The following is a 12,310-nucleotide window of genomic DNA, read 5'->3' on the forward strand; positions in this document are numbered from 1 at the left end:
GGCACTCTCCATTTGCTAATGCAGTTTCTGAGCATCTGAACAGTCTGGGAGGTGAAGTACCCAGGAGGTAATGGGTGCTTTAAAGTCATATGGGCTGCCCGTAGCTTTTATTTTAGAGGGCTTGGGCTGCAAGATTGAGTACAAACTTGCTAATTCAGAAAGACTTGCTGAAGATGAAACCCTTGCCTGGAATATGATGTTAAATCCTGCAGGTTGCTTGCTGCAGTTCCCTTGCTAGTATTTTACCTTCCAAATAGGAAAAGCAAAAGCCCTTGTGCAGTTTGTAGGGTGACTGTTTGAGATGTCTAGAAGAAGAGATCCTTCTTTATTCTTTGTGCCTTGGATGGGGCAGCATCTGTTTTGTCAACCTTAGTGGTGGGTGAGGCGCTGGGTGGTGGGTGAGGCGCTGGGTGTCAGCTGTTGTGTTGGAGCACTGGGTACGTGTCTGTGCCACGGCTGGCTGCCTTAGGGCCCTTCCAGGAGGGGATGGGGATGGGAGCAGGAAATCCCAACCGCGGAGGAATCCGGATCAGTTCTGCTGAAGGGAGTTTGCTGCTGTGTGCGGTTCCTAAATCAAAGTGCTTGCTGCTTCAACAATTACAAGAATATCAAATGAGTTAAAAGCACCGGGGCAAAAATCAGGGCAGCGAGTGACTGATGAGAAGCAGAGCTTTGATCACCTCATCAACAAGAGCGCTGCTGGGGCTAATGGCTCCTGGCCCTATGGCAGCAGCTTTACCACTGATTTCAGTGGGGGCAAGGTGATAGTTCCAGCGCAGCGACGCCATGCCATACATCTGGAGACTGCTCTGCTCATCCCTACAGTAAAATGCTTTTGGTAATTTGATTTGCCTTCCTGCTGCTAAACGCCAGGCAGCCGGGGCGCGGGGGGGATTGCCTGGCTCTGTTCTGAACGAGCCAGTGGCTGGGAATGCACAGCCGGCTTTGCTCTGGTGGGGTGTCTGAGTGTCCCCCGTGTGCAGCTCCCGATGCCGCCTGCCTGGGGTGGGTGTGCTAACCAGGCACCCCGTCACTTACTCCTCTAGAACAGACCTTACAGAGGGGTTCGATTAAGGCATCAGCCAGAGCTGTCTCTGTGTCCCCTGGGGCTGGGTGAGATGTAAAGGGAAACTGAGATGAGGCAGAGGAAGAACTCTCTTGAATTGCAGTGCAGAGCTGGCGTAGGCTGCTGAGGGCAGGGGTGGAACTGTTAGTGCTTTGAAGTACCTGTGAAACCTCTTGCAAAAACAGTTTGGGTCTGGAGCTGAGCCGGCTCTGGTGTGGGGAGATGGGTCAGGTGGCTTTTGAAGGGTGCGTGTCCCCAGCCTTGGCCCTGTAAGGCTGTGGGAGCGGGTGAGAAATACAGCTGTACCCTACACTCAGCTGGCATCGCAGCAATTACCGTGTCCAGCTTGTGAAGCATTTCCCCAGCGACTGACCGTTGATCACGTATGTGCTGAAGTCCTTTTGAAAACGTACCTGAGCATCCCCTGCCAAGCTTCAACAAGGTCTCCGCGTTGCTGGCTTTGAAGTTAGTGCTGTGGCACAGCTGGGTTCTCAGTGGTGCTTCCAATAGTCTGCGGTGGCGATCGAAGCAGGTTCCATTAGTGCTGTGATCCCTTGCGTGAAGTGACTCTGTTTTGGTGCCTCGGAATCAAAGCATCAGATAATTGTGGTGCTACCAGCTTGCTGCGAAAGCGGGTGAATCAGTGGGCTTGTTTCTTCTTTGCAAGTTAACAACTGTGTGCAAGTCATGCTGGAATGAAAGGTCATGAAGGTAAAAGGTACTATTATTCCGTTATTGAACGCTACTGCAACAGTCCTAGAAAACAGCAGTTTTTCTTCTGCCGTGGGAATGGTGCTAAATGCATTGTGCTGAGATTGTTTCTTTCCTGCAGGATTATTTCCACGAGCTCATCTGCATCACAGAAAGGGAGAAGTTTGTTGTGCCAATCCGAGCTATAGGTGCCCGAGCTATCCTGGACTTCCCCGACCAGGTGAACTTCTCAGCCTGTCCAGTCAAGTACAGCACCCAGAAAACGCTGCTGGTTCGCAACGTTGGTAACTGGGAGGCCCGCTACTGCATCAGCACGCAGAGGTAGGGAGCTCATCTTTTTTTGTGCAAAACACTGTGGCGTGATAATATAGTTGGGAAACAGTGACAAAAAGGAACCGGAGCACCTGAGCTGCCGTGCTGCTGCCGTGGCTGGAAATGGGCAGGGCACGTGGGTTTTGCTGTTGATTATAGTGTTTGAAGCATGGCGCAACCTCTGCTAAAACCCTGCAAGCTGCAGAGTGGAGTTTTATAGTGCAACGGTGTCTTCAGAGCACAGTCGTGCAAGACTGATTCTGTTAGACTGAAGGAGCAATTGTAAGAAGGCAGCTGGACTGCCCTCGGGCTGTGGAAGATCCTGCGGGGCAGACGACAGCTCTAGGAGCTCAGTTCCTGCAGACCAAGGGCAGTGTTAAGAAATGGGCAAGCTCTGAGCTGGTGGAAGAGACATTTAAGAATTTATCAGCAGTTTGTCTAGAGTAGCAAGTGCAATTGGAGATTGTAGATCAAAGCAATTGGTATAGAGACCCTGACAAAAACAGGCTGTGATCCAGAACCTGGTTCTCCAGTAGGTTTGATCTGGTCCCTGGGATCCAATATTCTTCAGCAGAATGAGCTCTTAAGTGGAGATGAGCTGGCAGTGGCTTCAAAGCTGCACTACAGCCCCAAAGAGGAATGCCTTACAGCGGGGGCACAGGCCAAAGATGCAGCAAATACCTGGTGCATGGGTTGGGAGCCTTTTCTAGAGCTTTGTGTCTCTCGGATCTCCTGGAAAGTGCTCTAGCATGCTGTAGTAGCCACCAGTAACCTCCTTGATCCTCAGTACCTTCTGAAATGGTTATGTGGCCCTGTTGGACAAATATACCCATTCCCTGGGAGGCCACAAGCACGTGGTATTTGGGCAGTCTCCTGGTCAAGTGCCTGATGTGTGCTGTGTTGTGGACAGCCTGTACTGTTCCTGTTGGTCTGAGAAGACAGTCACTGTTTTTCCAGTTTGCTGAACTGCACCTGCAAGGAAACCAGTTCAGCTAGCTGGTAGTTAGCTCCGAGTTGCTTGGTCCCAGAGGTCTTGGTGCAGGAGCTGAGGTCCAGAACACAGCAAAGACGTGCCGTCTGCCTTAGTGCACCTGAGTTGCTTCAGTTTCTTCCCCAGGAAAACAGGGGTCAAGAGAAGGCTCTTTGCTCTTTCTCCTGGGAAACATGAGGGTCCAAGAGGCTCCTACCAAAGCCTGGCAAGGCTATGGAAGCTTCCAGGATGCTATTCAAGCAGGCTGCTGCTTTTCACTGTGGAAATACGTAGGCAGGACCTTGTAAATCCCTGTACAGCTTCCCTCTGGGATTTCCAGATCTAGTCGTCACCACCAAAACAGATACCCAGTCGTGTCTGGCATCTCTTGGCAATGTCCTTGCCAACTGTTCTGTTGAGTGATCCAGCGTGTGTTGAATCCTGCTTGATACGGATTTTATGCTGAACTTCAGCAATTAAATTTTTCAGTCCTGATTTGCAACAGAGAGATGGGAAGTGTTACAAAAGCTTTATTTCATACGACACACAAAAAAGTACAATTCTGAATAACTGGATTGTGTGTGTGCAGAGATCAGAAGCTGGTAAGATTTCCCATGTCAGCTGAAGGCATCAGTCATCTCTTCCATTTCATTACGAATTTTTGAAAGCCAGTTTGAAATTTCAAACTGATGATTTAAATCTTTGAGTATAAGCAGCGTTTTATTCTAATGAAGTCGCCTCCACTTTCATTCAGATTTCTTTTTAAATACTCTGAAGTTCCTGTGTTTCTGCTGGTTTTATTTTTTTTGCTTTAAGTGTTCAGCAAAATGTCATAATGGATTCTTCATTGGGAACTTTCTTAGAGGTTGAGTTCCTCCAATGCCTGTCTGTCTACCATCTGCTTGGATATATGCACAAATGTATAGGAAATATGAGAAATTTGGGGGCTATATGTGAAATGGAATTGGGCTGATGGAGAAGAGAAACTCAGAATAACTTTGGAAGGGACCTCTGGAGATCATCTGACCAAACACGGCGCTCAAAGCAAGACCAGTGTCAAAGTTCAGTCGGGTGTGCACACAACATGAGAAGTAAGATCGGGTAATACCAGCCTTGCTCTGTCCTCCTCCAGGCTGTGCAAAGCCCTTTATCCCAGCATCTCCCTGTATGTCCTGTGCTGCAGCCTCTAAGCTCCCTTTCCGTAGAAAGGCTTTTGTGCCCTCCAGCCTGTACTGCCAGGGATTCTTCCACCCCAAATACAGGTGGCTGCATTTCCCATCCCTCGGCTGCATTTCCCATCCCTCGGCTGCATGCAGTTCTGCTGTGTCCCAGTGAATGGCAGCCCAGCCCTCCAGTATCTGGACCGTAGTGCCCCAAGCTTGTATCCCCCACTCAGAATCCAAGTGTTCCCCCCTCTTGACCAGGTCAGCACATCCCCTTGCAGCCCGAGAGCAGAACCCCCACGTTCTTTCTCCCTGTGCGATGAGGCCATGGTGTGCCAGGAGCGGTTCTTCCAGCCAGTGCTGGGGACTGCACTGTGTGACAGTGGGTTCCCTGCTGCTTGTGCTGTGAGAAGTTGCTCAGGTACCTGCCCCGAGGTCCCAGGTGAGCTCAGTGGCTCCAGCAACCCCAGCAGAAAAGAAGTGGCCTCCCAGCTGGCGTGACAAGTAGGCTGGAGAGTCAGAGCAGTACTAGTGTAAATATAGAAAGTCTCTTCCTGTCATTCTCGTTGTTAAGGCTGGATAACGAGTTTCTTCTCCATGGCATTCAGGGAGATAAATGTCATTCCAGTACGTTTCAGTTGAAAATGGCATCTGGAAGCAGATCTCAGCGCAGCACTGCCTTTTTCTGACGTTACAGACCTTGTGCTACGCTGTGCTATGGCGTCAGAGAGGATCTGTCTGAGAAGATACATTAAGGAATGGCCCATCAGGCTCTGAAAGCTCAGGAAATGATGCTACAAGGTGCAGTGCTAGGAGCCCCCTGTAGTACCCATATACGACATCGAGGTGTGGGATTGGAGAGTTACCACAGGATGTACAAGGACAGGACAACAGATGCCAGAACAGATCCCTATGAAATTGCTTACTAGTCTGGTGTTGCTCCCTTTCTGCAGGGCAGTAACGGGCAAGATCTCAGCAGGTTCTGGCGGGAAGGTCTCCCTCAGGCTGGTGTGGCTAGAGGAGTTTATACAAGCTGGGGATTGCAAGGCACCGCTGGGAGATCTGGACCTGTGACAGTTTAGATGTTGTACAACAAAGCAAACGTACAAATGGACATAGTTAAAAAGGATGTCAGAAAAGAAGCTGTTAAAAAACCTCCAAACCTTATGTTTCCTGTTTTTTCAGGAGCAGTAGTGATTCACTAACAGGGTAGATCTAACAGGACAAGAATTATCCTAAAGAACAGCTCACAATTAATGGAGAGAAGGCCAGAGTTTAGCCTGCCAGCTTCATCTCTTGGCAGTGGCTTTCATGTGGCTATTAGTGTGTCAGAGACGTTTCCTTAGCATCTCTTATCTGTAGGCTGCAGGGAACAGCTTAGTGATGTGGACTGAAATTCAGAGTTCAGGTTAAGCATGGACCTTGCATCCCTCTGGGTCTTGGAGAACCAGGTCTACGTGAGGGGTACCAAGCTCCTGCGACAGCAGTAACAAAGTTGTCCCGTGGGTGCAGCGTGGGGTGGGAGGCAGGGGGTGCGGTGTCTGACTTGTGCTCTGTTTCTCAGTCCTGAGAATGAGTCCTGACCTTGGTGGGATCCTCTTCTTCTGATAATTTGAAGATGGGAAGATACCTTCTTTCTCGGGCATCCCCTGAAGTCATCCTCAGGAGTGTTATGCCCATCCCAGCTATCTGAGGGCAGGGGTATGCAGACAAGGGGATGGGATGGGAGGTGGTGCTGAAGTGTGGCCCTTAACCAGCAGCTTTTCTGTTCTGGCCATGTTTTGGGGGGCGGGGGGGGGGGAGGGAAAAAAAAAAAAAAAAAGTTGGGGGAATTTTTCTGTGCCTTTCCTCCAGCAGGCAGTGATGCTAGCCAAGCACCAGCAGAGCCCTGCCCAGTATAACCAGGCACAACCCCCAGTGCAGGTGCAGGGCCATGTAGAACAATCCAGTTCTGAGGCTGGCAGGGCCTTGGCTTTCCTCCTCCCTCCCAGGTGTCTCAGGTCCAGCACGTGAACATTGCAGGCCCAGTGCTTCCCCATTAGTCACTGCCAATGTTCTTGCTGTTGTCAGGGGAGCAGGTCAGGCCCCTAATTGCAGCAATATCTCCTTAATGAGCAGGAACTCCAGCAATGTCATCAGCTGTCACTACTTCCATGAATGAAGCTCAGCTCGTGCATGGCTCCAGATTTTCTCATTATTTTTGTGTGCTGCATTCCCTAATCACTGGGAAACTCTCTGGAAGGTGTTTTTGAGGTGACAAATTGACCACCAGCAAAGCACTAAAGCCAGTAACTTTTGCTTTCTAAGTGGGGCTGTACAGGAGCCACAAAGCCCAGCTGCTGTTGTGCAGGAGCATGTTGCATCTGACTTTTCCCTGAGCGTTAAAGAACTGAATTATGTGTCTGTCAGCCGAGAGCTGTTTACCTGGCCACAAATCATAATTGCTCGTGTTAAATCTAAAGTACACCAACACGTTTTCATAATTATTTCCAACACATTGCACAGAATTCCTCCAGCAGGCCAAGCAAACAGTTACCAAGCTTGGATTACAACCCGGAGCCCCAGACTGCATTGCTTGTGAATACACCGAAAAGCTCCTGTTAAACTTGCCTCGATATGCTCCTGCTGATGGTGCTTCATTTAGCCAGAGATCTAATTGTTCAGGTTGTAAATGGGTACTCCTTTTGTGTCTTGTTCCCTTGTTATTGTATCACTCTAATGTGCCTTTGCACTCGTAGAGATTTTTCTTTGCTTAGAGCAGCTTTCACTGAAACACTGTTAAAATGTGCCCTTTCTTAGGCAAAACCAGGATGCTTTCAAGGTAAAAAAAAAAAAAAAAAAAAAGAGTTGAATTCTGCAAATTAAACTCCAGTTATTCTCTGGTCTTCAAGAAGAAATTCTCTTCTCCCTGTCTGATTTCCAGGCTGCAATCTCACTGCCTTGACATTTGTATCTCTTGAGGTGTATAGGTGGCAGGAAAAGATGGATTCCTGAGGAAGTCTGTGTCAAGCTGTGCATGCAAATAACCCTCACCATCTCCGTGCTCTTCAAAAACCCTCCTCCGATCGTATCGCTAGCAGTCAGACTCTTGAGCCTTGCTGCAGAGAACTGGATGCAGGGTATGGGGGAGACGAGGTCGTTTTATAGCATAGGATGTTCTGAGGGCTGGAGCTCTTCAGGAGTCGAGTTGGTGGCTCAGTTTCTGATACTGTCTGTTCTCTTTTTCTTCTGCTGACTGTGGTTTGTTTGCTTCTTGCTTGCGCAGGTGAGCTGGAGTGAACGAGACAGCCACATAGTCCCCAAATGTCCCACAGTAATCCTGATGTGCCTCTCTGTGTTGCAGCCCTTTCTCTGTCGATCCCTCTGCTGGGACTCTTGGGATTGGTGATGCCGTGCAAGTAACGGTGGACTTCCACCCACAGAAGACGGGTGATTATTCCGGGTCCCTGACAGTACACTACGACACAGGTAAGTGCGGGACACTGCATGGTGCCCACGCTCTGCGTCCTTCAAAGCAGAAGACTGTTAAACTTGCTTTGCAGACTCCTCTAAACCCTTTTCTTTCTAAACCCTTTTCTTTCAAAACCTCTGCATGTTTTGGTGCTTCAAGTGAGCAGGTAAGGGGCAAAGGCTGAGTGTGCCCTTGTTCTGTGTGGCTGCGTGCTGGTCTCTCCCTGGGGGACGCTGGTGTCAGCCGGGAGCGTAAGTGTGTCTGTGTCCCCGGCTCCTCTCCAGGAGAGCAGCAGTAGGGGATGCTCAGCAAAGCGTGTAGAAGCAGGCAGTGCATGTGCTTTCTGCCTCGTGGGCCCTGGAGTTAGCATTTTTCTGTGCTAGAGGCTTTATTCACGTCTTTGTTTAATCACTTCTGATGGTTTTACCTTCCAAGCCTTTGTCCAGTTGCTTTGTGGGTTTGTAGCTATGAGCGTCTGTAGGCTCCCATGGCAGTACGTTCCAAAGGAAGGAATATTCCTTGGGAAAGTGCTGGTACTACACTTCTGTAATTTCTGACTAATACTATTTCAGGCCCTTGGGTTCCTGTTTTACGACAAATGGTGACAAATTTTTCCTCCTTCGGATTTTCCCAGGCCGTTTGTGCTCTTACAAACCTACCTATCTCTTGTGTGATTTCTAGGTTAAGGAATCCTGTTCAGTCTTCATATAGAAGCTGCTCTGTACTTTGGAGAAGGGCAGAAAGAATGATTACATTTCAAAGGCTTCAGCTTGGCTTTGAAGATCAAAACTATACCCATTATTTCGAGACCCACGTGGCCATGGGTTTAGACAGTGAGACCATGATAGTTTTCGTGGAGTTTATTTTGCAGTAGTTAGTTGTCTCGTAGAGCATGAGGTCATGTTTCCATGAACCGGAGTTGTGCATGCTCGAAGCACTGTGCATGTCTCCCAGTTCTTGGGTCCTGCTTCCTCTGCTTGCCAACGTATGCCGAGGATTCAGCGGAGGGGGAAGGCAAGCTTATAAAGCACGCCTGCCTCTGTAACGCTTCTGAACCTCGGTTATTTTTGTACGCTGAGTTGTCTGTTACAGAAAGCAGGCTGTCCAGTCACTGGAGACGTTGCTGTTTCTCGCAACATAACTCGTGTCTGGCCACGAATCCCTCCCACTCCTCCTCGGCTCCCTTAAGAGCAGAGAAGTCGAGGTTATACAGGCACGAAGGCTGAACTCTCCGTGTGTGGAGATGAATGAATGGCTGCAGAGATCTGTTTGAAGGGTGAGTCGTTCTCCAACCTCCCTCCAAGAGAGGGGGGGCTCTTTTTGCCGGCACGACTGTGATACTGCCGCATTGTGTCTGGCTTAGGGTTTAAGGAGTCCATCCAGTAGGCAGCCAGCTCTCCCCTTGTGCTTTTGTGTGGCAGCCTTGGAAAGGCAGGTCCATCCCCTGGCTGCCTTGCTGTAACCCGTGCAGCGAGGGGAAGGCTCTGCCTCGGCAGAGGGATGCTCTCCAGGGATGGCCGGGTCGCTGCCCTTCTCAGCTGGGGCTGGCTCTGAGGCTTTAAACACGCTCCACAGAAGTGCCATTTCGATGGAGAATGTCTCGTGTTTGGGGTTTGCTTCTCACCTGGGAGGCCCTCACCTGCAACAGGCAGAGTAGGCTCGGTGCTCAAGTTTGTGCTTAGTTGACTCCTGGGAGTTGCTTGGTAGGAAGAATGAAGGTTTGGAAGCTCTGGCAGTGAGGGACGCTTTGGTGGGGGTCTCTTCTGGAGGGTGAAGTGCTGGCAGGTGCTCCAGCAAGACTCCAGGCGTTAATCGGCTGCTGTGCGCAGCCAGGGACTCTCTCCTCTTCAGCTCGGTCTGAGGCGGAAAGCAAAGGTGTGCTCGCTCGGGTTGTGGGACAGCTTGGGAATACTCGGTGTAGACTTGCACGCTCAGGCATAGGCACCAGCAGGCTCCAGGCAGAAGAAATGGGCTTGCAGGGCTGTGATGGGCAGGTTGGTGTGGGCCGTGCCCCACCGGTCTCATTCTGACATATCTTCACAGACCCACAGCAAGTGAGGGCACTGCTGCTCCAACACGGTGAAGTTCTCATCTGCGTCCCATCCTGCCGTGGGCTGTCACTTTGCCTGTTTCTCTTCACCTCCCTCTTCTGCCTGCATGCCCCAGGCATCTTGTCATGTTGGCAACAAGGGATCAGGAGAGACAACCCTGGTGGCGTGCTTGCAGGAGACTCTGGGCGAGCCGTGACCGAGGTGGGGCCTCCTCAGAGTCACCTGAATGACTTTGGATGCAGAATTCCCTGTGACCCAGGTGGGATGGCAACCCAAAGGCCACCTGGGCACACTGAAAACGTCTCCCTGTAGATAGTGTTGCCTTGGGGATAAATGTCTACAAGCCCACCCAGAAATAAGGTGCTTAAGGTGGTGCCCAGGACATCCTCATGCTGTACACCTGCAGCTCTTGGGGTGCAATAAATATATTGATCTGTGGAACTGCTCACACAGCTAAAAGCTGTGACACTTCTGTTCCCTGTGGTTTCCTCCGTTCCTTGTACTCCCATCAGCAAGGGCGATGAGCAATGTCTGCCTTTTGCTTCGTTCTAGGTGAAGATACGCACACAAGCCTTCATGGAGCCGCTGAAGATGTCAACATCAGGCTGGACAGAAATTCCTTGGCAGTTGGGAAGACCTACATCACGCTGTCAAATCACAGATGTGTGGTCATCCACAACCGGAGTAAAATCATAGCCCACTTCCAGTGGAAGGCTTTTCTTACTCAAGAGGAGGAGGATCAGGAGAAGCTGAGGTTCGTTGGAAAGATTCCTTTCAGTAAGACACACTGCCCAGGGGTAAAACTACCATACGGCCTCAGAGGGATGTTGGTGCTTTTTTGGATGGTGTAGGAGAAATAAAGCATCCACCGCATCCGGGTCTGTGTCCATGGGCTTCAGGGTAATGGAGCTCGGTGCTTCCCATTCTGGTTCCATCCATGTTCCAGCTGATGTTTTGGGGAGGAAAGGTTGATTGCAATGACTGCATTTCCTCGGAGAGCAAATTCCCATCTGTGGGAGCCCTAAGTCAGTGAGGCCAGGTCCCTGGGCTCGCAGGGGGTCTGTGAGGCTGAGGAAAGTGTCGGCACTCCTTACCTGGGACGGCGTTGAGCGGTAGCACCTAACAGCTGCAGGCAGCATACCTGCTGTGATATTCACTGCAGTTTCTTCCCCTCCAGCTCTGGTAGGATGGCAACCTTCTTCAGCCTTCTTGTCCAGTAGTGCGCAGGGCAGGGTGCTTTGCTGGCCCCGAACGTTGAGGCCATCCGGCTGTAGGATGCTGAATTGCCTCGCGCTGTCCCGGCTTCCAGCACAACGAGGTATCCCGGCCCCTTCTCTGGGGCTGGGGAGAGTTCGGAGGTGGAGGGTTCTGCGGGGAAGGCAGAGACAGGACTTGGAAGTGCCTTTGGGCGTCAGCACCTGTGTCTTCATGGTGCTGAGAGGTGGGGCAGGCTCTCCAAAGGGTGTCTCTGAAGCTTTGAAATTCCGTTTGGGGCAGCAAGGAAATGCTTCTAGCCCAGGGGGAGGCACTGGAAGTGACACTTCAAAGCTGGGGTGATGTAGGGGGGTCCTTGTGTGACTTTTCAGACTTGGACGGCTGTAGGTGTATAGGAGTTAGTCTGAACCCAGAGCTGATCAGGAAACTGCCTTCAACTGGAGCACTTTTTAAGGGCTTCTGAGCAAATAAAGTTCAATGTAATTAGGTCAGAAATGCCTTGAAGGCCAAAACTAGTTTCACACTGTTCTCTGTTTTTAATTACACAGTGTGTGACTTTGGTGCAAGCGCAGTGTGCTAAAGGAAAAAATCTCATGACCTTCTCTTGCTACTTCCCTGCACCATTCTTTTCGCATCTCTCCCCAGCTGCCCGTCACAGATGGGACCCTGAGCGATCCTCTCTCCCCTCAGAAGCGACCAGCTTTCGCCACAGTTAACGTGTTTCCCCAATTTTTTTGCAGTGACGCTTGATCTCGTGCCAGCCTGTGTTCTTTACTGTGACCAGGGCGCTTTGTTCTTCCTTACTTGCAGTCTTAGGGGTGGTCATGGCTCCGAGGCCACTGTGCTGCTGTCGGAGCAGCTTTTGAGATCTTTTGAGAGCAGAGAGGACTTTGACAATGGGAGGAGGCAGTGCAGCAGCCTGTGCTTGGCTGTCACCCAGAAAGACCTGGCTCTCACAAGGTCTACCCAGGGGTTTGCTCTGTCTCCCTCCTGCAGGACTTTCTGGGATGTAGCGGTGGGATTCTTGTCCGTTGCTGAAGGCTGAGTTGAGGGTTGCTCATGTCGGTGGCTGGAAGCCCTCCTCATGCACAGCGCTGTAGGTCAGCCATGGAGAAACATTTCCCACGACACTCCACTGGGAGCGAGCCAAAGAAAGTATTTTTGGCACCAGTGACAGCAGCTGCCCGAGGCTCTGTCTGTGTGCCGCTAGGAACGTCCGTGACTGTGTTTCCTTGCTGATTGTATTGGAATTCAGCTGGGTGGTGACTGCTGTCCTGTTTATAGCGTGTTGCCTCGATTTTCTGTGTACGGAGCCTTCCCCTCATCCCCCTCGAGTAGTCACCTGCTGGTTCTTGGTGGCCAGGGGACTGG

The 12,310-nt window shown here is 50.7% G+C and overlaps 1 pseudogene; it reads left to right on the forward strand.

Moving 5' to 3' along the window:
* The window catches only part of LOC129735173 (hydrocephalus-inducing protein homolog), a 105,763-nt pseudogene that overhangs the window by 17,726 nt on the left and 75,727 nt on the right, over nt 1-12,310 (forward strand).

The sequence above is a fragment of the Falco cherrug genome, unplaced genomic scaffold, assembly GCF_023634085.1.
Source record: "Falco cherrug isolate bFalChe1 unplaced genomic scaffold, bFalChe1.pri scaffold_44, whole genome shotgun sequence".
Taxonomy (NCBI): Eukaryota; Metazoa; Chordata; class Aves; order Falconiformes; family Falconidae; genus Falco; species Falco cherrug.